General features: G+C 40.5%; 1 long non-coding RNA gene across 2 annotated transcripts in view; it reads left to right on the top strand.

The window, feature by feature from the left end:
• LOC139045199 (uncharacterized) overlaps window positions 1-25,915 on the top strand; it is a 101,733-nt gene that overhangs the window by 36,324 nt on the left and 39,494 nt on the right. For both annotated transcript variants that reach the window (XR_011503096.1, XR_011503097.1), the window contains exon 3: window positions 22,072-22,231. This is a non-coding gene — a long non-coding RNA (uncharacterized lncRNA). The remainder of the gene's footprint in view (window positions 1-22,071; window positions 22,232-25,915) is intronic.

Here is a 25,915-nt window from a genome sequence, read left to right as displayed (position 1 = left end):
CTTGTTGTGAGTGCCTCTGGTTGTGCCATGTGGACGCCGCCTCGGCATGGCCTGATGAGCGGGGCCGTGTTCGCGCCCAGGATCCACAACGGTGAAACCCTGGGCCGCTGAAGCTGAGCGCGCAAACTTGCTGCTCAGCCATGGGGCCGGCCCCTAAATGCATGTACTAATACCCACTTTCTATATGCAAAGGAATTAAGGCCGCTATGAGCTTGTGGCATAAACTTTAGGAAAACAATACAAACAGGATATTCACTGAATAAATGAGAGTTAATTGTATTTCTGAGCATGTGCTTCTTCACTGAGAGTGTTTCTCAGTCCATGAGATGAGACCATTATAAGACTCTTATGATGCATCTTGCTCCACTCAGTGACATGGTGTGACCTTGTACAGGTCACTTATCCTCCATGAACCTCATCATATTCATCAGTAAAGTGAGGTGAATGATTCCTAACTCACAATGTTGTTGTGAAAATGTGAAAACGAGATAACAAGCACTAAGATCTACAACAGGGGATGGCATAAAGAAGGTGCCCATAAGCATTAGTTCCTTTTGTTAGTAAAACTTGAATAGAATCTTAGAGAGAAATAACTTACTGGGCCTCCACTGCTGAAGCACCAGGCTAGGGGCCAGGTGTTACCTCCAGGCTCTCGTGAGGCATCCCAACCACAGTGCGAAGAGGTATTATTAGCCCCTTTTGCAAATGAAAAGCCTGAGGCTCAGAGAAGTATATAAATTTCCAAAGATCACATAGCTCCTAAATGATAGAGTTGGAATTGGATCCTGGTTCCATCAACTTCCAGAGGTGGTTCTTCATCCTTTTCTGCCTGGAAACTGCAGTGGGGAAAAGAAAAAGAGGTCAAGTGGGGAGTATGACTGCAGGAACAGATTGCGGCAGAGCTGTGCAACCAAGCTAGAGTTTGGTTAGGGGAAGCCACTGGGATTTGAGTAAGAGGTTGCCAGGCAGTCCAAATTACTGGGCCACGGGAGCAGACAGATGTTGTGCCTTATCACAGGGTTCTCGGCCTGAAGCCACCATCGCCATGATGGCCAATAATAAGACTATCTTACTATACTCTGGCCATCTTGAAGACGGTTAAAGACATTGTGAGTCTCCCTTCTACATCATATCGAACATGTTGAAATGCTTCTAATCCCAGGATAAATAAAACACAAACTTTTGAGAAATAATTTTGCTTTTGAGATTATTTAGGCTACGAGTGACATTTAATTTTTAGTAGGCTATGATTTCTCCAAAATCATCATACACACTCAGGAGTCTTGTCACTTGAGTCAAATGTGATATTTTAATGAACATTAAACTTAACAATTAACAACTTTCACAAACGTTATATTTTGGAGATGTTTAATAAGGCTTTATTAAATTTAATTTTCCTATTCTTTTAATATTTGGGGACCAATTTCTTTAAAGATTTTAGACCCTTGAAAAGTATGTAGTTCCAGACCCATACTTTCCAATGTAGTAGCCACTAGCCACATATGGCTATTGAGTGCTTGAAATATGGCTAGTGTGTGTTAAGGTATTCTGTAAGTATGAAATATACACTGGATTTCAATGACAGTACAAAAAAAGATGTAAAAGTTTTCATAAATAATTTTTGTGCTTATTACTTGTTGAAATGATATTTTTGATATATTATTAAAATTAATTTCATCTTTTTTAACTTTTTAGTTGTGCCTAATGGAAAATTTAACATTACATATGTGGGCATTATATTTCTACTGGATAATACTGCTCTAGACATGGATCATAATGTCGAATGGTTAAAATGGTCCTGACCCTGTATGAGTTTGCTGGTCCATTTGATCTCACCTCAACCCTGAGAGGCTGCATACATTTTGGCATAAAGTAGATTTCTGTCACTACAATATTAAAAAACTCTAAGAAATATATGGATTGTTTTCATTACTATCTTTATAAAGAAGTTTTAACTTATAGCCATGCCAGTTTTCACAGCATCTGTATTTTAGAGAGAAAAACAAATACTTTCACTGACACAGACACATATGAATTCATGTTTACTCCCTGCACAGTTTGAGAGTAGGCTTACTTATCCAGAATGTATGTAAATGTAACAATTTTTCTCTTAATTTTCAACATTTAGTGAGTGTCTGCTGTTCGTTCTGAGCACTTGTGTTAATTCATTAAATCCTCAAAACTATAAGAGAGACACTATTGCTAGTCTCACGATAGAGAGGGAAGCGGAGGCGTGAGGAGCTTAGGCAGCTTGCCAGTGGTCGCGTTGCTGAGAATTGCATGGACCTGGGCTTCAGACCCAGGCGGTCCGGCTGCAGCCTCCACTCCTACTGCTGTGCAACCCTCCCTCTCATCCATGTCAGTTTCTCACTTTCTAAAATGAAAAGCAGGATGATTTAAATTAAGATTTAGTGATTATTTATTACACGTGTAGTTTCTGTAATAGTCTGAAGAATTTGGATGCTGCACCTTTCTCACTACCCCGTAAATAAAAACCTCTCTTTGGCATTACCCTCTGGATCCCCTTCAGTGTTGTCGAGCTCAGAACAGGCACCCGCTGACATCATGAGATCCACGGGCTCACCAGGACTTGCATGCTGCACGCCTCTAATCAAAGCCAGCTGACACTGTTTAGATCTCTTTTTTAAACTTTTTTTAACAAAAACGCATCTTGCTGAGAACCTAGATGCCAATTTCGTGTGTATTAAAATATCAGAATTCCCTTCGAGGATTATAATGGGAATGCTGGCAGACCCTGCCCTGCGTCAGGTTTGGGTGGGTGGTACTACTGTATATATCTGTTGTCATGGCATATTTGTGCAATAAAATTAAAATCTTGGTCAGGAATCAGATAGAAGCTCGATATTTTTGATTCAGTCTTCTCTGTTATTGCTTATCATCCTTGAAAATATATTTTTTTGGCATGTTGAAAACAAGGAATCTGGTTCGTATTTCTTTAAGCTATATAAATACACCCTGTTTATGTTAAAATGATAGGCAAATATACTTAAAGTTGGAAAACATGACCACAGAAACCATTTTTTTTCCTCTTTACTAAACACCCTGGTGCACTTTTATTATCGCTAAACTTTTGCCCATGACCAAAAGAACCTTCTTCACATTTTGAGATATTCAGAGATTCCATTCACAGGGTCTGAATATATTCTATTGTAGATATTATTGTGATTATAAAAATATCAAAGCATATTTTTACACACATATAATACTGCAATATATGTTGTAGTATTTGGGGATAGCGTAACCATATTTTTCTTGTTTTACAATTACAAGTCTTTCAGTGTTTTACTTTGCAAAACAAAGTGAAAAGGAGAGCCAGGAAGACGTGACTCGAGTCCAGACTTCACCGTTTACTAGCTGTGTGACTTTGAACAAGAGTTTAACCACCCCGATCCTCAGTTTCCTTATATTTGTAGGGGGACAATAATACCTACTTCCCAGGGCGGTTGTGACGTATACAGAATTAACACAAATAAAAAGCCTCGCATAGTGGACACTCAGTTCCTATTATTTCCCCATCCCCTTGTCTTTTCTCTTTCATCAAGTTAGCAAATTCAGTTAAAGGAAATTTATATGTGAATGAAACTCCACTTACAATTTTGAAAGTACATATAAACCACACTAAGAAACATATTATTCTTTCTACTTTTATAAAGCAAGTTTGGGAGCTGGCCCAGTGGTGTAGTGGTTAAGTTTGCGCTCCAGTTTGGAGGCCTGGGGTTTGTGGGTTCAGATCCCAGGCACAGACCTACACACAGCTCATCAAGCCATGCTGTGGCAGGTGTCCCACATACAAAATAGAGGAAGATGGTCACATATGTTAGCTCAGGGCCTATCTTCCTCCGCAAAAAGAGGAGGATTGGCAGCAGATGTTAGCTCAGGCCTAATCTCCCTCAAAAAAAAACCCAAAACAAAAGCAAGTTTGTTCTTCACATAGAGTTATAATGTTTACATTCCCTCTGAACATCTTTTGACTGCTTTCCTATGTTTGGACAGCATTAGTAGCACGAAGGTTTTTAGACAACAGTTTCCTATCAAATAAGAATTGTTTGTGTAAAAGACTTCAATTCTCAATATTAAATCATAACCTTCACGCATCAATTGATATTTTCGTCTACTCCTGGGTTTCTTGTGAATGGTTTCCTCTTAATTGCCATGACTGGATTATAATTTAGCAAATTATATTTATGATGTAAATTGCAGATAAATCTCTGATTGTAGCAGACATTCTTGGTGTCTGGCATCTCATCCCCTGGGCTACTTCTAATATTAGCCATAATCTCAGATTTGTGTACGGTGTCCCACCTCAAACAAGTATACCATCTCTGCTTTCTGCCTGCCAAGCCAGGGAAGCCCCTGGAACCTACTTGACCTGGAGGTCTACTGGGGTTATTAACACCCACCCCGAGGCAGCCCTCAACCAACAGGGGATGGGAACCATTTGATAAATGCTCCAGCTTCTATCCTTCCCAAGGGTGGAAATTTTGTACCCTCCTCAGAGATACTAACGGAGTCAAGCCCCTGTGTCTACAGCTGCCATATACCCAATCCACTCTTTTACTGGGTTACCCTTCTTCCCTATCTAGCTCTCTCTGCTCCCTCACTCCTGCTTCAGGGATCACCTCCCAAATAAATTCCCTATAGTAGTGTCCTTGCCTCAGGCTCTGCTTTCAAAGAAACCCAATCTAAGACCCTGACCTTGCAGCTTGCCTCTTAAAGTTCTTAATGGTTCTCTTTTCCCTCCAGTGTGAAACCCAAACTCTTTAGCAAGATAATCAAGGAAGATGCTCCAGGGTCTAACCAGCACTTAAACTCCTACTGGCTGTCCCACATGCCTTCTAAACTCTAGCAGCATTTAGCAACTTGCCATTCTAGACTCTTCTATGTTCTCACATGCCTTTGTATCTTTACAGAAAACTCTTTCCTCCCTCATTTGTCCTTCTGTCTTCACTTCACTAGTGCCACCCCCACAAATGGCCCAGTGAGGTATTTCCATGCATATGGTATACTTCTAAAATATTCACCATTCTATTTTACCAGAATTGTAGCTTCTGCTGTAGAAATTGGTAAAAATTCGTGGACAAATATCACTCCTCAATTCCTGAGCATTGTCAGTGAGAAAGGAGCTGACTTTGAGCAGAAAGAGTATTAGGTGGAACAAAATTGGCATTGGTGATAAACTGTTTTGGAAATAAGAAAGCATTGGCTGCTCTGTGGCTGTGAGAACAATCGGATTGTCACCTGATCCAGCTTTTTAAATTAATGTCAGAGTTCTAGGAAAATGAAAGCTGTAATAGAGACTGAGTAAAATAAAAGCTGTATCACAGGATGTTCTAAACGAAACTGAGGGCACGAAACAGTGGGGTGGGTGGAGTGGAAGGCAACCAGATGAGATGTATAGAGTCTCTCTCTCTCTCTAATTTATGTATTATATATTATACATTGTGTAATATACATTATATAATATACATATATATTATATTATGTATTTTATATATATATATATATATTAGATAGGTAGCTATATATCTAGCTACCTATCTACATGTAAAGAGGAAGTACTTAGCAGAGGCATGTCACAGAGTCCCAAGGAGTGGCAGCTATGGTGTTCTTCTTTAGGTTACATCAACCAGCCTTATATATTGGGAGTGGTTGGTCAGGGTCTTTTATCACAATGACCCACAGTAGAGTTGCCAGATTTATCAAATAAATATACAGTTTGAATTTCAGATAAATAATTTTTAAAGTATAAGTATATCCAATATATTGTATGGAACATATTTACACTAAAAAAATATTCATTTATCTGAAATTTACATTTAACTGGGCATCTTGTATTTTATTTGGTAACCCTATCTGGGAGCCTGGGAATCATGGGAATATTCATGTAGGAAAGAGATTCACAGCTCCAAGTCTCCGGTCTCGTACTTGGAGCCTTTGAGATAAAGGGCCTAGGGGAGGTCACAGTTGAAGTGAGCTAGCTAGTGAACTAGGTCAAAGAATTACTATTGGGCAGTAGTTTTTAGACTATATAATAATACCCAACTGGCCTGGGAAATAGCTTTGTACTTATCCCTCCCTCTTAGTAGGCTATGAATGCTTAAGAGCAGGTACTATATTTTATTTATTTCAGGTCACCACCACCAAGAAGAGTGTTTGGCTCATAGTATATCTGCATATGTAAATAAATGAAGTGCATATTTAGCATATAATGTGTATTAAAATTTGTGTTTATATGTTAATATATATAATGCATAATGATTTATTATCTCAGATAAGGAAATTTAGAATGTGAAAATGTTACTTTTTGATAAGTTACCTACTTTGTAAGTGTTATTTTTTAGTACTTAGTGTCAGGATTCAGATTTCTCCAGTTATTAGTCTCCATTTTAGCTCCTATTTCAAAACATTCATTCCTAGAATTAAAAGGTACATATTTTAAAACAATTTCTACAGTTTTTCCTTTTTATTCTTCCAATATGATTAAATTAAATGTTAAAAAATATATTGAATCGGCTCTCTGTCTGGATCATTATTCTGTAATGGGAAAAATCACCTGCATGCATCACTCTTCTACTCCCATGGATGCGTGCTACAGACTTGGGGAATCTTTTTTTTTTAACATTCCATGTAGTTGTCTAAAAAACCCCACTAGAGTTATTTTCCAAAGCAATTAGTCAGTATTGGAAAAATAAAGTCCCAAGCAAGAGGCAAAAGACCAGAATAGCCAACACAATATTGAAGGAGAACAAAGTTGGAGGACTGACACTACAAGACTTCAAGACTTCCTATAAAGCTGCAGTAATCGAGACGGTGAGGTGTTGGTGAAAGAACAGACATGATAGATCAATGCAACAGAACAGAGAGCCCAGAAATAGAGCCACATTTAGGCAACTGGTTTCTGACAAAGGAGCAAAGACAATACAAGGGAGGAAAGATAGTCTTTTCAATAAATGTGCTGGAACAACTGGGCATCTACATATAGAACACTGAATCTTGACACAGACCGTACACCCTTCACAAAAATCAACTAAAAAATGGATCAGAGGGCTCAGTGTAAAACGCGAAACTATAAAACTCCTAGAAAATAACATAGGATAAAACCTAGATGCCCTTGGGTATGGTGATGACTGTAGGTACAACATCAAAGGCATCGTCCATGAAAGAAATAATTGGTAATCTGGACTGATTAAAATGAACAACTTCTGCTCTGCAATAGACAATGTCAAGAGAATGAGAAGACAAGCCACCAACTCGGAGAAAATATTTGCAAAAGACATATCTCATAAAGGACTGTTATCCAAAATATGCAAAGATCTCTTAAAACTCAAGAATAAGAAGCAAACGTTCCAATTAAAAAACAAACCAAAGACTTTAACGGACATCTCACCAAAAAAGATATATAGATGGCAAATAAGTATTTGTAAAGATGCTCCACATCATATGTCATCAGGGAAACACAAATTAAAACAACAATGAGCTACCACTACACACCTATTAGAATGGCCCAAATCCAGAACACTAACAGAGACAAACGCTGGTGAGGATGTGAAACAAGAACTCTCACTCACTGCTGGTGGGAATACAGAATGGTCCAGCCACTTTGGAAGACAGTTTGTTGGTTTCTCATAAAACTAAACATACTCTTCCCATATGATCCTGCAATTGTGCTCCTTGGTATTTACCCAAAGGAGTTGAAAACTTATGTGCACACAAAAACCTGCACGTGGATGTTTATAACAGCTTTATTCATAATTGCCAAAACTTGGAAGCAACCAAGATGTCCTTCAGTAGGTAAATGGATAAATGAACTGTGGTGCATCCAGATGATTATTCAGCACTAAAAAGAAATGAGCTATCAAGCCACAAAAAGACATGGAGGAACCTTAAATGCATACTGCTAAATGAAAGAAGCCAATCTGAAAAGGCTACATACTGTGTGATTCCAACTATATGACATTCTGGAAAAAGCAAAACTATGGAAACAGTAAAAAGATCAGTGGTTGCCAGGCATGGCAGGGAGAGATGAATAAGCAGAGCACAGAGAATTTTTAGGGTATTGAAAATACTCTGTATGATACCATAGTGATGGATACGTGCCATTGTAGATTTGTCCAAACCCACAGAATGCACACGACCAAGAGTGAACCCTAATGTGCACTATGAACTTTGGGCGGTTATGATGTGTCAATGTAGGTTCATCAGTTGTAACAAATGTGTCACTCTGGTGGGAGACATTGAAGCTATGCATGTATGGAGAAGGGGGTACATAGGAAATCTCTGTACATTCCTTCAATTTTGCTGTGAACATAAAACTGCTCTAAAAAAATAAATGCTTAATTTAAAAAAAAAGTTACAAACATGCTAAATGGAAATGTGTAACAACCAACTCAATGAATAATTCAGGTAAGAATAGAGTTATTAGTTCATCACTTTTCGATTCTCCTACATAAAGACATTAGACAAATGTACCAGCCCCCTTTATTGCCTTTTGGGGAACAATATCAGATTGTGCAAGGTTTCCAAGAAGAGCTCCCTGGTGTTTTCAGAACTGGGTTGGGGTGTGAAGATGGCTTTTGTTTTGAGATCAGTCACAGATATCATTTCACCTCTCAGTTCAGTTTTCCCTTGTTCTAGAAATGAATTCGACGCATAATTTAACAGGGCACAATGAACACATAGATGAGTGAAAACCAGACTTGAGGGAAACAGACAGGTGAATGGAAGAAAGACAGGGCATTATATTTTTCACTTTATTACTGTCTTTCTTAATAAGCACCAAATTCTCATAAAGATGGTTCTTACTTGTTAAAGGTAAGAACCATCGAAAATAATCATTTTCTTTAGTCTCAAAATTTTAAATCTTTCTTTAAATGGTCTATCGTTAAATATTTGATTGATTGTGATCATATCAGTGAGTAAAATTTAAATCACTAAAGAAAAAAAAGAGAATATTCCTTAGCAATAGCATTGAACCCCTTGTTCCCCAGGAAACTCAACATGTTTGAGGCAGTCATGATTTTTAAAATTTGATTAGAATCTGAAAAAAACCTCTCAAAATAATTCCCCTAAATTTGATCTACTCAGGTTTGATCATGGATTTGATCATCCCTATTAAAATCTGATTCTTCTGTTAACGGGACTTAGGATATTGCATCAGTCAAATCATAATAGTGAATCCTGGAATAAAAGTTAGAATAATATTTCAAATCCATCATTAGTGCTTCAAATAACAAAAGCTGACATTTTGTGCTCATTTGCAGTCAGCAGGAATTTGGCAGGAAGATATCAAGTAGAGGGTTTTAGAAATTTTTCACAGAACTGATGAGACGTCTATATGGTACTCTCTCTGTTGAGGAGCAAACTTTTGTAACCAGTATGAATAATGAGATTAAAGCCAGTAAGTGCCTGATCAGACCATTCTGGCACCTAGAAAAATGACGGTTATCCAGGATCATCCTCTATGCAACTAAGTGGCCAAAATGCCTGTGGTAGCCATGTAGGTTTTATTACTTTATTTTTACACTTGATTTTCTGTGTTGGATACCTTGGCAAGTGGGCAGATCACTTCTCACTACATGAAACCTCCATCTTATGCTTGATATCCTCATTTGAAAATGGACAGAAGAGACCTAATGAGAGCATGGCAGTCAACTTCTTTTTCTTGTGATTATCTTTACATATGAAAACTAATATAAAATAAATAAAAAGTGTTATGTCAAGCATTTTTTATTTAAAAATAAAAGTAGCTACTATACATATATTTTATTTTAAAAAATAGAGTACCTACCATAGAGCAAGCATTTTGCTAGTTTATTGGGAGAGAGCAGTCAGAAAAATAGAGTCTCTGTTCCTACCTGGCTTAGCTGCTAATGGGGAAATACCCAATAGAGATACAAACAATGTGCCAAGTTGCAAGAAGTGCCCTGAAGAAGGATAATAAAAGGTCCCATGGCATGAATGGACTTGGCTTATTTGAAAAATTGCCCACATGGCTGGAGTGGGGCGAAGTGTTGGGTGGAGAGGTAGGCAATCGGTCAAAGAGGTAGTGGATGGTCGGATTGTAGAGGGATTTGAAGGCCATGATAAGGACTTTGGATATTACCAGGGGCAGATGGGAACAATTGGAGTTCAGCAGAGGAATGTCATGATCTGACGTGTGATTTCAAAGGATTGCTTCATCTACGGTGTGGAGCATAGACCATAAAGGGACAAGTGTGGAAGCTAGCAGCCAGTAATCCAGAGGCACAGGATTGTGGCGTGGACCAAGGTGTAGAATGAGAGAAAAGAGGAGGTGAGAATGACTCCAAGGTTTTTGGCATAAGTAATTGGTAGAATACAGTTGTAACATATTGAGATGGGGAAGATTGGAGAACATATTTGGAGAGAGCAATCAAGAGTTGGATTTAATCCATGTTACCTTTGACTTGCCCATTAGACACTCGTGAGGTGATGCCAAGCTGTCAGTTGATATGCAGGTCTGTTATTTGGAGGAACTGTTAAGGCTAGAAATGCTCATTTAAGAGTAATCAGTCTATGGAGGGTATTTAAAGACATGGGCATGTGTGAAATCACTTAGGGAATGAGCATAGATAGAAAAGAGAAGAATTCTGAGAATTGAGCCTTGAAGTAGCCAACATTTTAGAGGTTGGAGAGATATAAAGGAAATAGGTCAGGGGACCGAGAAAGAGTGATCAGTAAAGTGGCTGGAGAATCAAAAGAGAGAAGAGTCTTGGAATCCAACTGAAGAAAGCATTTCAAGAAGGAAGAAGCCATCAGCTGTATCAGATGTGATTGAGAGGTCAAATAGAAAGTAAACAGAAATGCCATCGGATTTGGCAACTTTATGGTCACTGGCGACCATAACAAGGGTGATTTCTGTGGACTGGTAGGTGGGCAATGGTGTGTTGGTAAATTTTAAAAACTGACCATCTGAGCAAAAAAAAGCCTGATTTGAAGCATTTTTCAATTTCCATGGTATAAACACCCCCACCATTGCTGATTTCAAGCTGCCAATGCAACATTACTGAATATGGAGCTGGAAAACATTGTGCACGGTTGGCTCTTGCAAGCAAGAAAAACAGCTTGGCACACCACTTCAGGTGTGGGTAAAAGATTAAAAATAGAATTCCATTAAAAATATACATGCAACAAAGTAAAAATAACTTATTTATTAATTTTAAAGTATATTGAAAAGGTATAGAATATCTGGTGATAAAATATATGTCCCTGGGGCTAGTTTCAAGGTCTTGCAATTTACGGATGGCATAAAAGGGATTAATATTTGGTAGAGCACTTTTCTAACTAGCATTATTAAAATGTCTTTACATATTTTCAATATTTCAAAATATAAAAAAGAAATTAATCTCTAGAGTTAGTCTTGATCATATATAACTTGATATTTATATATTTACTAGTATTTGTGCAACATTTGGGAATTTTTAGCGCCTTTTCTTGTCCTAGGTCTGTCAGTGCTGAGAACCTACGTGTGTAACTAATGCACGTGAAAATTTCCAATTTATACCTTCATTTCTAAGTAACTTTACTGGTAGCATGTGTTCTTTGTAGGAAAAAGTCAATATTAAAAATAAGCAAAATGGAATATAATTGTACACATAGCGTACAAAATATTATAACCCACAATGTATAAAGAATCTCTAGGAATCCATAAGAAAAAGGTAAACAACCAAAAGAAAGATTGGCAAATTAAACAGGAATTTCATAGTAAAGGAAGCTCAAGCAGCCTATAAACATAGGAAAAGATGTTCAATCGAATTAGTAATCAGAGAAACGCAAATTAGAACAATAATGCGACACAGTTTCGTGTCTACCAGGTGGGCAAAGATCAAAAAAAAATTGGACAATAGAAGTTGTCAAAGATATAGAAGAAGAAAAACTCTGATGGGGGTATAAATTGATGTAACCAAATTAAAAAGCTGATTGGTATTAATCAGTAAAGTTGAACAAGCACAGATCTTTCGATCTAGCATTTCCTATTCCCCAAAGAAATACACCACAAAACTTGTATGAAGATATCTAAAAGAGCATTGTTTGTAATACAGGAAAAATGAAGAAATAGTAGAATAGAGCAAGAAACTGAGGTAAATTCATATGATGGAATATTACTACAGTGAAGATAGAGCAAGCTACTGCTACATACATCACTTAGCTGAATCTCAAAATGTAATATTAAGTGAGAGAAGTAAGTCACTGATGAATATATGTAGCATGATTCATTCTATAAAAAAGTTCTTAAAAATGGGTAAACAAACCATTTACATACATAGGTGGTTAAAAATATAAAGGAATGGAAGGGGCTGATAAACATAAAATTCAGGATAATGGTTACTTCTAGGGGGTGGACAGAGGAGATGAGACTTGAGAGGGTATGCAGGGAGTTTCTAATTTACTGATAATCGTCTAAGTCATAACCTTGGTGGGAGAAACACAGAGCCCTATTTTATGACTTCTAAACTATAAATGCTTTCTATGTTGTTTTGCGTGTATGCTGTTTTTCACTGTTAATATTAGAGTGTACATACCAAAATGAACAACTGGAGGAAGAAGAAACAGTAGACAGACCTAGTTACGAGTCTTTATCAGTAATCTAGATAAACAACATAGATCTGGGTTATATTGGTAAGAATGGGGATGGAGAGGAAAAAAACCCCACAAAAACAGTAGAAAATAAAAAGCAACCAAACCTGGTCAATGGAATAGGAGAAGGGAGGCGATCTAAAATGTTTCCTTGCTGTGAAGCCCAGTTGAGGTTGGATGACAGCAGCATTAGCGAGGAAATGACTTCAAGTAGGCAGAAGTAGAATAGACCTTATTTGGGAGCAAGGTAAGAGGCAGAAAATAAAATTTGATAGTCATCTAGCTACTATGATAACTGACTATACAATAGTGGGTACAATCTCCCAAGAAAAGAGTGTGAAATAACAGCATAGGCTTTGAGGAATTTCCTTAACAAAGGAGGGGGGGGGGGAGTTAAATAAGAGAAGTCTTGCCCTCCTCCTATTTATTCTTTACATCGATGCCAGAATAATACTTCTAAACCACAAATTGATCATGTCACCTCCACTGGCCAGAACTCTTCATAGCTTCAGGATGATTCCCAAACTCGATAGCCTGCCACAAAATGTTATTTATGTTGTGATCATATATCCAGCCAGCTCCATCTCCTGTGACTATCACCCAGCCAGTGTCTACGCCAACCCCCCTGAAGGACGGGCCACCTTCCCCCACTGCTGCACAACCTTGTAATTACTTTCCCTTCTGATCAGGTGAAGGCCCATCATCACAGCAGACCCAGCATCTCCTCTCAGAAGCCTTCCCTTCCTCCTCTCTGTTGATCAGAGGCTCCTCTTTTGCACTTTGCAGAAACCTTTCCATGGCTCTACAATGCATTTATCAAACTCTTTTATAATTGTTTCGCTTTTGTCTCCTGCTTACAGATGGGGCTAACTTTCATTTCTGTATCTGCACTTGCTAGCTATAATTGCACCAAGTGGGCCTTTAACAAGTGTTTGCTAAATAAATGAATGGATGATCAGATAGGTCAGTAATAAATGAATTACCCAAAGAAAGCATCAGAAAAATCTATTAGGAGAGATTTTGAAAGGGGAGGGAATGGTCAATAGTATCAAGTTACTGCCAGGCTATGGGAAATGAGAAAGCAGAAAACACTTGATCTAACAATGAGGCAGCCAATGGAGAGCTCTGAGAGCTCTGATTCAGCAAGTGGTCTGACCGGAATCCACAAGAAGGCTGGGACTGCATGGTTTGGGCACTGAGGGTTAGTGAAACGTATGTGGAGGTGTTGCGTGTGATTAATTTTGATTAAGAAGTCCAGTGACAGAAGGGAGCAACAGTGAGGTCAAGGTCAAGCAAAGACTTTTAGAAGAGTGTGTATGCACACATGCTGGGGGGAGAAGCTGTGATGGAGGGTGAACTCAGAAGGGGCCACTACAGAGCAACAGGGATCCTGGGGACTGGAGAGTGAGCTTGGGTCAATGTCACTGGCAGGCAAGTATTCTGCAGAAAGGATAGGATTATGATTGCAGAAAGAAATTTAGGGTTAAGTGGAGAGGAGGAGGATGAGGGCCTTTGAAAAGCAGGAGGAGAGGGGCCGGCCCCAAGACTGAGTGGGTAAGTTTGGTGCACTCTACTTCAGCGGCCTGGGTTCATGGATTTGGATCCTGGGCGTGGACCTACACCACTCATCAACCATGTTGTGGCAATGACCCACATACAAAATAGAGGAAGATTGGCACCGATGTTAGCTCATGGCTAATATTCCTCAAGTAAAAGAAGAGGAAGATTGGCAACGGATGTTAGGCTCAGGGCTAATCTTGGTCAGCAAAAAAAAAAAAGAAAAAGAAAAATGTAGGAGGTGGGATTATCTCCAGAATGGTGAGGGTCTGGTTGGAAAGATCTGATGTAGGAAATGTGGTTGCACATGAACCAGGTAGGAGGAAGAGATTGAAGCAAAGAGTGAGCATTTGGGAAATGCAGTGTGTTTTTACAGTTGTCTAGGGGGTGCCACGATATTACCCCAGCTCTAGGGCTGGACAGCAAGTAAAAACTAGTGCTCGCAGCTAGTAAAGACATACCACTCAACCTTCCCTTGGCTCCCATTTCCAAAGCATCCAAAGCACCTGTGTCATGCCTGTGTCTCCCCAACCTGGTTTGCAGAAGGTACTGAGCACTGAATGCAGACACCTTCCTTTGCTTCCATGTTTCACGTCTTCTTGGTTAGCATCCCTTGACACAAGCAGTAACACGTCTGCCCCCTCCCTGCCCCCAACACCCACCAGACGTCATACACTGCTTATTCTGTAACTGTAATGTTGATGGCTCAAAATCTGAAATTACATTTTATACATATATTCATGTTTCTTAGTTTTTACGTCTGTTTGTTAAAATAGGTGAGTGTTGGGCTCTAACTGGTGATTTTGGCGGCAGCCATAAAATATTTATTGTGAATACTTTAAAACACTCTGTTCTCAATTTTCCACCTTGTGCTTTCATGGTTTTATAATATCTACTTAAGATCTCAATAACTTACTTTCTGAAACTGGAATGGGTTGTTGTATTTAACTTTGTTCAAAACTCACTCCTCTCCCCCAGTGCCGATCTAATCTTATCTTGTAGCCTAGTGGTTAATAATCCGGTATCAGACCGGCTGTGTTCGAACGCTGCTCCATCGCTTCCCAGTGGTGCGAGTTTAAGCATGACACTTACTGTCTCTCTGCCTCAGTCTCCACACCTGGAAGGTGAAGCTTGGAGTGGTACTCGCTCATGAAGTTACTGAAGAGCGCGGGTGAGCAGGGCGCTGGCACATGAGAATGCTCAACAAACCTTTCTTAGCTGGCAGGACAATTACAGTGCTACCATGATTTAAAAGGCAAGCTGGCTTGTTATTTTGCCTCATTTTGCAATGGTTTTAAAATAACAAATAATACATATCCCTCTTTCTCGTCTCTTAATCTGGTAGAATAATTGGCCATGTGGTATGAGGCCAAGGCAATCAGATTGTGATAATGTTAAAAAAAATCTAGAAAATGATGTTGGATATTTAAGAGTTTCTTTGACAGTGAAAGTCATGTGACCTGTCACATTCAAGGTATTCAGGGTTTGGTATTACAAAATTGAGGATGCCCAGCCTTATTTTGAAATACAGTTAGCGAGAACACATTAAAGGTATGAGCTGAATGAACCGCCGCCTGGTTTGATGTCATTTTTTTAGCGGTTGCCAAAGAAATGAAAGCTCTGTAATTTAGGATGAGTGAGCTGGGAAAGAATATGCAAACTAAAAATTGTTAGTTGACTTCAGGGAATGAAGTTGGTCCCCTGGAACCGGTTGTAGTATTAAGTGACTCTCAGTTGCTGCTCCAGAAATCGTGACAATGTCTTTGAATTTGGTTTCTGTAAAAAAACTGGTACTTATTAAACCCACCACAGCGCAGCTTTCAGGACCATATTAGGCATTTGCAAGAGCCTTGTCCCACCGAACATGACGTACAGGCTGCCAAGATGAATGGCAGAGCTGCTGCGTCTCAGGATATCATTAGTGGATTACTTCTATCTATAGAGTATCTTAAAAGGTTATTTAGCAAACTGTAATTTTAAGCCTATTTTATATGCCTGGCATTGAGAAAGCAATAAAAATTTGAGTTGCCATCAAACTTTCTAGAGAGAACACAACATTTACAAAAGTACCAACAGAGAGTAACCATTAAAATACAAGAACATACAGAGATTAGAGCAATAAACCCTGAAATTTAGAGAAACATTTGTACACTTTGTAATAAAATTAGTTATAATACAAAAGCATGAACACATTATGATACATAAATGTTATCAAAACAACTGGCCAGATGATTTTTAAAAATAAGAAAAAGTCCATTGTCCAGTGTCATGGAAAACAAACAATTACTATTCTGACTGAAAGTTTATTTACCTACCCATTAACTTAACCTGGCTAAGCCCATCATTACAAAATAATGCAGAGTTCTCAGAACGTGCGCCTCTGTGCTCTGAAAAGCTGGAGACAGGCTTTCTTCATACACTGAATAGGCCTCTGAGTTAGTGTTACTATTGTTGCCCGAAAAAATAATATGGCTCCTTTCTACTGCTAGAGGACTTTGAGACAGAATTTTACCGAATAACTGCCTTATCATTCAAACCTGTACATCTCGGAAAACTCTCCTTTAGGCAACTGTGAATTAATCATCCTATATTTACAGACGCCTACTCCAGGTCAAGCCCTGGCTTGGCATTGGTGGTTACAGATGTACACAAAACAGGCATGGTTTCTGCTCCCCCGAGCCTGTGCTCTATTGAGGGGGAAATGCAAAATGCAGGCAAGTACAAGAGAGCTGCGAATCTTATCCAAGTTGAGTGCAGAGCACTCCCGGGGCACGTGGTAAGGGAATTAACCGATAGCCAGCAAATAAAAGTAGCTAATACGTGCAGACAAGAAGCGCCATGAAACTCCTTTTACTGGATTGGTGGATAGTTCTCTTCAGTACGTTGCACATAAATATTTTAAGGCTGTAAAATTTTTATACCTTGCCACCTCTCCAAAATGATTTGAGGCAGCTCATATTTCAGTTAGGAAATTAGCCTTACACATCTGTAAAACAAACACCAATACTTTTCTTTCTCTGACCAATAAACTTTAACCAGGATAAGCAACTCCCATCTTTGTTGCTAAATGTAAATGCTATAGCACTTTCAGCTGACAAAAAGAGCCCTGAGTCCTTCTGAGAGGCGCGCATCTCTGTGCCTCCTCACGTGCGCGGCGCTTCTGGCTGAAGGTCTGTCCCAATGTCTGCGGCAGCGATAAATATTTTTCCTTTACCACATGACAAGCATTTAATTGACAATCTGATAAATGCTACCACCAAAAGCTATCGCTGCTTTCCTCCAGTGCTCTATCATCAATTATCTTACCACTCAGAATAGCCATGAAATATTCAGATGGCCGTGTAATAAGAAGCTGTGGATGCATGCCACGGGAGGGAACATATGCTCGGCGGCAAATGCTCGGCGACCCCGGAAGTGCAGCTTCCTCTCCTACCACATGCCGTGGACAATCTTAACAGAAGTTCTGAAGCGGCAACCAAAACACACTTCCTTCCCGACAGATGATGCGTCCTGTCATTCTTTTAGAAACGTGATTTAATCATTTCGATGAAATGTTCTTTGAAACAAAATTAAATTTTAGCGGTCGATGTACGTTATACCTGAGTCCAAGCTTCTTTCGCTTACTCCCCTTGCTGAGGACAGGCTACAAGGGAGAGTAGATGAAAGGGAAGCTCCAGTTCGACGTGAGAAGTGTCTTTAGGTGTCTACCTAAAGGCAGATGCAAGATCATGTCTCCTCCTGCGGCTTTGTTGTTTTCGCCTCTCAAACGGTTCAGAGTGGAGTCAAGGACTCGGTGATCTGATACTCCTAGTTCCTTCAGAACTATTTTTATGTGGGATAAAAGTAAACCATGCTAGAAAAATTTACTTAATAGTCTCATGGAAAGAAGATTGGACTTCGTCATATCGGTTTGAAAAGTTAAAACTGAAGGGAACTGTAGGAATCATTCAGCCAAATCTTCTCAATTTATACATGAGAAACTGGAACCAAAAACTGTTAAGGAAACTGCCCCAGGCTACACAGCTGGTGAGGGGCGGAATTGAGAGTAAGTCCCTGCCTTCTTGGCTCCTGGCTTAAGTTATATGAACAAAGTTGGTACTTACAAATCTGTTTCTTACTCTTAAAGAAGATTGGTTGAACTTGACAGATCATAGTGATGACTAAAATTAAAGAGGTGACGTCACAAAGTAGAGCAAAGACTAGTCTCAGGAATCTGAAACCCTGAGCTCAAATTGGGGCTCGGCAGCCCCCTCTGGCCTAGGATCACTCCTGCCCTTTCAACTGCCAGGTCAGAAAAATGAGACCATCTCTCGAGGCTTTATATAATTATATGAAAAGTAAAATGAAATTCGTAGGGAAAAAAGACAAGTAAATTCAAAATACAATATTAGTAACAAAAGCAACAAGCAAGACTCAAAATGCACCAGTGGAGTTCAGGACTTAAGAGTTCAGGCCTTGGCATCATACAAACCTGAGGTCACATTTTGGCTTTGCCACTTCAAACCGTTTACTTAGTCCACCTCTCTGCGCCTCACTTTCCTCATCTGTCAAATCTATTTAATAATATTTACTTCGTGAGGTTGCTGTTAAGACTTCCCTAGATTGTGCACATAGAACCGATTTATGACACTGGTGTATAAACATGAATCAATTTAACTTTTTTCCATGATTATCTTCCCCTAAACTGTGGCCGTTCCTTTGATGACATCATAGTCACATTCCTTAATTTTAAAGTCAATTTGGTTACAGAATACCACACATTTTGGTGTATCTGAATAGTATACATATCAGCATATAAAACTCATTCCTGGTAATTTTAACACTTCAGTCTCATCATCTCACATTCCATTCAAAGCTGGGCCTGGAGGGGCAGTGCAGGAGCAGAGCAGTGCATGACAGGCCGTTACACATTTCATGTGTGGATTTCTCTCTCTTTCTCTTACTTTCCATTCCCACACCCGTTCAGCCTCTAGAACCCAGACCCATCCAAGGCGTCTCTCTCCCCCTCCGTAAGGGAGAGAGACCCGATTCTGCTCCCGTGGGTGATTTGCTGTCTGTGGGCATGAGGAACACACTCCAGCTTCACAGGCTTCAGTCCCTCTGCCTGCAGCTGGAGCTCAGCCCCGGTTCTCCTTTCACCTGAGCTGCTGCTTGCAAAGCTCCGGACTCCCTGGGAGCTGTGAGAACTGAGATGAGGCGCTCTGCACCTCGATCTCTTCGAGCACCTTTGGCTTGCCAGCTCCTATGGGCGTCTGCCTTCAGAAATCTCTAAGCCAGGAGTAAACACCTCCAGTCCTCAGGTGTATTAACCATGCTTCTAGCTTCTGTAAACTTGACACTTTAGCATCTGCCTCACGTGCATATGCCAGACATGTATGTCTTGTTCTGGACAACTCCACACTCTGCCTGAGTCACCTTGCCTTGGCCTCTTCCCTCCTTCATCACCTCCCGCCCCATCACCTCACTTCCTTCCAGAAGTGTGCTATTCGAATACAAACCAACCAATCCAGAGTCCATGTCCCCCAATCCCCTCCTTTATTGGGCTCCCACACTCTGGCCCAGGGTACACCTGCCGTTACCACCCCAGGGCCAGGTACCAGACAACTAGGGACAGCCTCTATGTACTAGAGCCTGTGAAATTATTCAGACTAGCCAGCCTAAGCCTGATTGCCCTGCCTCACCTGGTCCTTCCTACAGAAACCACAATAAAGGCTCTTTCCCACAATCCCCCCTGCCTTTGCTCTGTGACAGACCCTGGTGCTTCCCCACGTGTCCTCGTGGCTCAGTGCACCCCCTCCTCTTGGGAACTGTGAGTAACAAACAGTGTTTTCACTAGCAATCATCCCCTGGTCTGTTGACCTTATTATATGTCACATTTTCTATAAACACACTGTATTTTAAAACACAGGGAATGTGGTCGGATATCCCTTTCATTTTCCCCACGTTGAGGGAACTGGGTGCATAAGTCTCTCCTACTCTCACCACACTCGGCTCTGGAGTGGGCCTGGGAGGCCTGACATCATGTAACCAGGGGCTGAGGTGCCAGGCTCTGCTTCTTGAAGGCGCCCCCAGTCTTTAATAGTGACTCCCTTTCCTTAGCTTTGGGGAGGAGAAACATGTCCCACTCCTTCCTGTGAAAAGGCGTATAGTAACCCCAATATACATAGTACATTGCCCTCAAGAGCAACAAGCCTTTTAGACTCCATTGGAATAGAGGTGGGTGGTGTGTAGATAATGTTCTAACCAGGTACTTCTGAACAATTCCTATGGGACAAGCTACCTAATGGTTGCTCCTTAAACTTAATTCTACTCATATCTGTCAAACACCTATTATGTGACAGACACCACTCACTTTCCTAGTCATGGTGATACAGCAGTGTGGCAGATATTCTGGGCTGATTACCAAGAAAACATCCTTGGCCCCCTTGTCCCTTGTATTCTTCCATAAGGAGTGGAATATTAAAATACTTGATATCTCTAGGCTGGCACCTGAGGGTACCTATGCAACTTATTTCCAGCTAAGAAGATACAAGATGACTCATTGGGTAGAGTTTCATGGAAAGCCTGTTAAAGGGGAGAGGGATGGCTGGCCTCTTTCCTTACCATTTTCATTAGCTGAGCCTTTATAATAAATCTCCTCGGAAGTAAATGACTTAAAACAAAAATAACTATTTATCATGGTTGTGCCATCTGAGCTGGGATCCAGTTGGTGGCTTATGTCTGCTCCGTGTGGCATTGGCTGTGCTCACTTACATGTCTGCCGTCAGCTAGTGGCTTGACTGAGGCTGGAGATTCTAGAGATGTCACTCTCATGTCTGGTGCCTTAGCTGGAATGGCTGGATGGATGGCACCTGGCTGAGCTTTTCTTTTTATCCTTGAGTTCTTTCGTTCTCTAGGGCTGTTCTCTTCACAAGGCCCCTTATCCTTAAGTTGACTAGTTTGGGTTTCCTTATTTACCTGGTGTTTCAGGGAAGCAAAAGTGACAGTAGCAAGGACACCTGAGGTCTGGGGACTCGCACTTCTGCCATGTTCTTTTGGTCTAAGCAGCCCAGATTCAATGAGTGGGGGGGAAGACTACCCACAAATTCAGGGAGGTTTGACTCATTTGTGGCCATTTATAACAATCTACCCCAGTTGCCCTCTGGCCTCAATGATCCATGTCCTTCCTGTTTAGATACACTCATCCGCTCCTCAGACTTCCCACGTCTCATCCAATCAGTGCTTTGTAGCAATTCTGAAATCCAGCCAAGCCCATGCTGCCAGTTACGCCTGCTCCAGGACCAAGGAACATACTTTAATTAAGGCCCAGTTTTTTGACCTAGGAATAGTTCCACAATTCAGGATGTCATTTATCTATCGCTTCATAACAAGCCACCCTAAAACTTGTTGACCTAAGCCAACAATAATTCTTTATTACTGTCTTCAATTCTATCTGTTGACGATCTGGGCAGTTTTGCTGCTGGTCTTGCCTGTGCTCACTCATGCAGCCGAAATCATCTGCTGAAGCGTCCAAGCTGGCCTCACTCACACATCTGGCAGTTGATGCTGGCTGTTGGCTGCTCATCTCCTCCATGAGGCCTCTCATCCTTCAGTAGGCTTTATTGGATTTTTTTTACAGCACAATTCTAAGGGTCTCAAGAGGATTAGAGCAGAGGCTGAAAGGTCTCTTAAGGCCTATGCTCTAGCACTTGGATGTCACTTCTGCCACATTCTCTTGGTAAAAGCAAATCAAAAGGCCAGCCCAGACTCAAGGGAGTAGAGAAATAGACTCTCACCTCTTTATGAGAAGAGTGATAATGTCACACTCTAAGGTGCATGGGAAAATCACAGTGTGACTCATTGGGGGCCATTATTATAATGATCTTAGACCTCTTTCTTCTTTCCTCTTGCATGGTACAGACCCAATGCTAGAAGAGGAGAAGGCATCTTGCAAACATGAGGATGAACACAGTACACTAAGGATGACCTGGGTCCTTCAAGACACCCTGGAGTAGCTCCACCCATCTTGACTTCCTACCATTGACCTTCTTGTTTTGTTTAACAATAATCTTATACCTAGGTAAGTCACTAAATCACAGTTCTGGTACAAAAGGAAAAATCTCACTTACGTTCTATTACATATATAAAGCAATTTTCACTGTGCCTAGCCCACAATTAATACTGAATAAATTATAGCTATTGTTATCACAACTTTTACACAGTATTAGTTATAAGGCTTAAAAATCTATTAACAGTTACATAAACTTCAATCTATTGTAAAGAAAACTACTCATACAGAACACTCACTTCTGACACTTCTGGTCACCAAACGTGTGGAGTTTTCCCCCCACCAAGCAATCTGGGGATGCCAGCTGGAGGTCCTACAAGTGAGCTCAATTCTGACATTATCTTCCTGGAGATAGCCCAAGATTCCTCAAGTCAAGGGGTCAGTCCCACAAGACTGGCCCTCCTCACCAGATGCTGATTCCAGGTTTGTCACCTGTGCTCCTATAAATCAAAGGTTCCCATGACCCCCTCCTTGGGTTTAATTAATTTTCTAGAGTGGCTCACAGAACTCAGTAAAACAGTTTAGTTACTGTTTACCTATTTATTATAAAAGGATACGATAAAGGATACAGATGAACATCCAGATGAAGAGAGGCATAGGGCGAGCTATACAGGAAGGGGTGCGGAGCTTCCATGCCCTCTCCAGGTGCACCACTCTCCTAGCATCATCCACCTGTTTGCCAGCCTGGAAGCTCTCCAAACTCTGTGCTTTTGGGCTTTTTATGGAGGCTTCATCACATGGGCACAATCGATCACTAACTCCATGTCCAGCCCCTCTCCTCTGTCTAGTGAATGAGAGGTGAGGCTGAAAATTCCAAGCTTCTAATCGTGGCTCAGTGTTTCTGGTGACCAGCTGCCATCCAGGAGCCCACCAAGAGTCACCTCTTTAGAACGAAAGACTCTGTTATCCCCCAGGAAATTCCAAGGGATTTAAGAGCTCTGTCTCGGGAACCAACCACGGTCAAAGACCAAATATTAGACCAAAAGATGTTCCTAGTGCTCTTTCACTTAGGAAATTACAAGCGTTTTAGGAACTCTGTGCCAGGAACTGGGGTAGAGGCCAGTATATATATTTTCTATTATCTCCCATCCATTACTTACCTCACTATTAGAAATACTTAGAATATTCTTAAGTGAAATAATTCTCTCAAATGCTATAACCTCTTTTAATTTTTGAATGTTAGACAAATCCACAGTGTGCGTGTATTGGTTTTTTTCTTACTGCTTCTGAGGGCATGCTTTATAGAATAAAACTTCACCTGAAAACAGAGTATGTGTGATTAAAAGTTCCTAAAATTAAGCTAGCCTGTGAAATAACTATTAAACAATTTCTGTCTTTTTACATTACTTTTAGAGAGCAAAGAATCTCATATTATTTGAAGTGGCAGATTTTACCTTACAAAAGTTAATATCAGGATGAAAAAACCACAGAAAGAGTTTCCTATAGGGCTTGATTTAAACTTGATATTTTTCTTTTCAAATTTTTCCTAATTCCTGTCTGCCTCTCCCCACCTCTCCCAAAACACATACTTTTCTGTGTGCCTAAATTTTTTAGATGATAATTTTAGGTTTTGAAGATTTTTGTATCTTTTGGAAACATCTGGATTGAAAATAACAGAAACTTAGTTCAGTTTAGTTTGGACAAATTAAGCTGTCCTCAGGCACCAGACCCAGGAACTCAATTCTCCTTGTTCTCTCTTTCTTTCTCTCTCCCTCTCTTTCTCCCTCCCTCCCTCCCTCTCTCTTTCTCCTTTTCTCCATCTCTGTCTCTGGGGCTGTCTACATCCTTCCCTCTCGTGGAGGGCTTTTCCCATGCACCAGAGAAGATGGCCACTGAAAGCACTGGGCTTGTACTCCTCCAGATCAATAACCCGAGAGGAAAAGTTTGTTCTTGTTTCTTGCTTTTTGCTCTTTTTCTTCTGTGCCAGTTTCAATCTGGAAATCCAGGTTGCTACTTCGGCCTAGTTCATGTCAGGTCTATCGCCTGTGTAGGGTGACCAGGGTTACCAACCATCTAAGGTAAGACACTGGGTAGATTGTTTACAAACATGGCTGCCAACGGTTCCGTCCACCTCTGTATGCATGGCGCTCCCCTCCTCAGGTGAGGTGTCTATTTACCCTCTCCTTCAATCTACACTGACACTGTGTCTTTCTGTGAAAGAATGTGGCAGAAATGCTGCTGTGCCAGCTGCATGTTAAGGCCTTAAGAGACTTGGTGGTTTTTGCTTTTGCCTTCTTAGAAGCCAGATACCATGTAAAAGGCTACAATTGGTAGCAAGTGATGAGAGAGATGGTATTTAGAGGGAAATCAAGGTGCACCGGCCTCTCTAGCCATTCCAGCTGAGACACCAGGAATGTGACTGAAGTCATTTTGGATGTTCCATCCCCTGTTAAGCTCCCAGCTGAATGCTGCTGCATGAGTGACTCAGTCAACTGCACCCAGACCACTGGGAGCAGAAATGAGCCGTCCCTGGACCGAAGCGCAGAAACTGCACTTGTTGTTTCAAATCACTAAGATACGGGGTGGTTTATTATGCAAGAACAGATTACGGAAGCAGATACAGTGTGGCCCAGCCTGGGTCATGTGCTTCACTCTCTTTGGCGCCAGGGAGCAATATCTGTTCCAATCAGAAAGGTGAATGCTAGAAAAGATATGACCAAAGACACAGCCAAGTCGCTTTCTCTCTACCACAAGCTGACAAAAGGCAAGAGTAAGACCTGATGTGAGCAGAGTGTACAGTGTGTTTTAGGGGCTGGCATCTAAGTGTGTCAGGAGTATTAGAACTGCCTAAGAGGCAGACGAAGTGTGTCCCTCTCTGGTCTAAGGCTGGCCCTGGATGTACTGCTACCTTGCTATTCATGTTGCGTTAGACACCACTGTGTGTCAGAAAACTGTTCCTAGGAAGGCACAGACTGGAGAGGAAGAATATGTGACTTTCGAAAAGTCCTTTATGACATAAATGAGGATTTTTAAAAAATTTATTTTAAAGCCTCTTATTTCTCTTTCACAAGTGTTTTAAATAATTATTGAGGAATTACAATTTTTTGTTTAAAAGTGGTTAAGATTACGACCTTCCATTAATGAATATCTGCCTAACTTTGACAATAAAAAGCTTAATAGTACTGTATATCACAATATCCTTTCCTCTATTTTTAATTTACTATCAAAAATATTGGAAGACTTCATATTTATGCTGCACATATTTGCAAATAACTATCTTTAAGGGAATTATAATTAATTGTACAATATAGCCACATAGGTAGCCTGCTAAACTTAAAATTAAAACAGAAGTAAATAGAGCCGGCCTGATGGCATAGTGGTTAGGTTTGCGCACTCCACTTCAGAAGCCCAGGGTTCACAGGTTCGGATCCCAGGCACAGACCTGCACATCACTTATTAAGCCACGCTGTGGTGGCATCCCACATGCAAAGTGGAGGAGGATTGGCATGGATGTTAGTTCAGAGCCAACCTTCCTCAAGAAAAAGAGGAAGATTGGCAACAGATGTTAGCTCAGGGCCAATCATCCTCACCGGATTCAGGAAACCTATAAAATCCTCTAGATTGGGGATTCAGTCTCTCATTCAAGCCCATTACCAAACAGACAAATCTGTCAGTTGAAAGGAAATGGGTCTGACCATTGTAAATTTAAGAGAAATAATCACTTTACATAAGGTACAAGCCATTCAATATACAAGT

This window comes from Equus asinus, chromosome 4 (assembly GCF_041296235.1).
Source record: "Equus asinus isolate D_3611 breed Donkey chromosome 4, EquAss-T2T_v2, whole genome shotgun sequence".
Classification (NCBI taxonomy): domain Eukaryota; kingdom Metazoa; phylum Chordata; class Mammalia; order Perissodactyla; family Equidae; genus Equus; species Equus asinus.
Note: the sequence above shows the minus strand (reverse complement) of the source record. Positions and strands in the feature narration are given on the sequence as shown.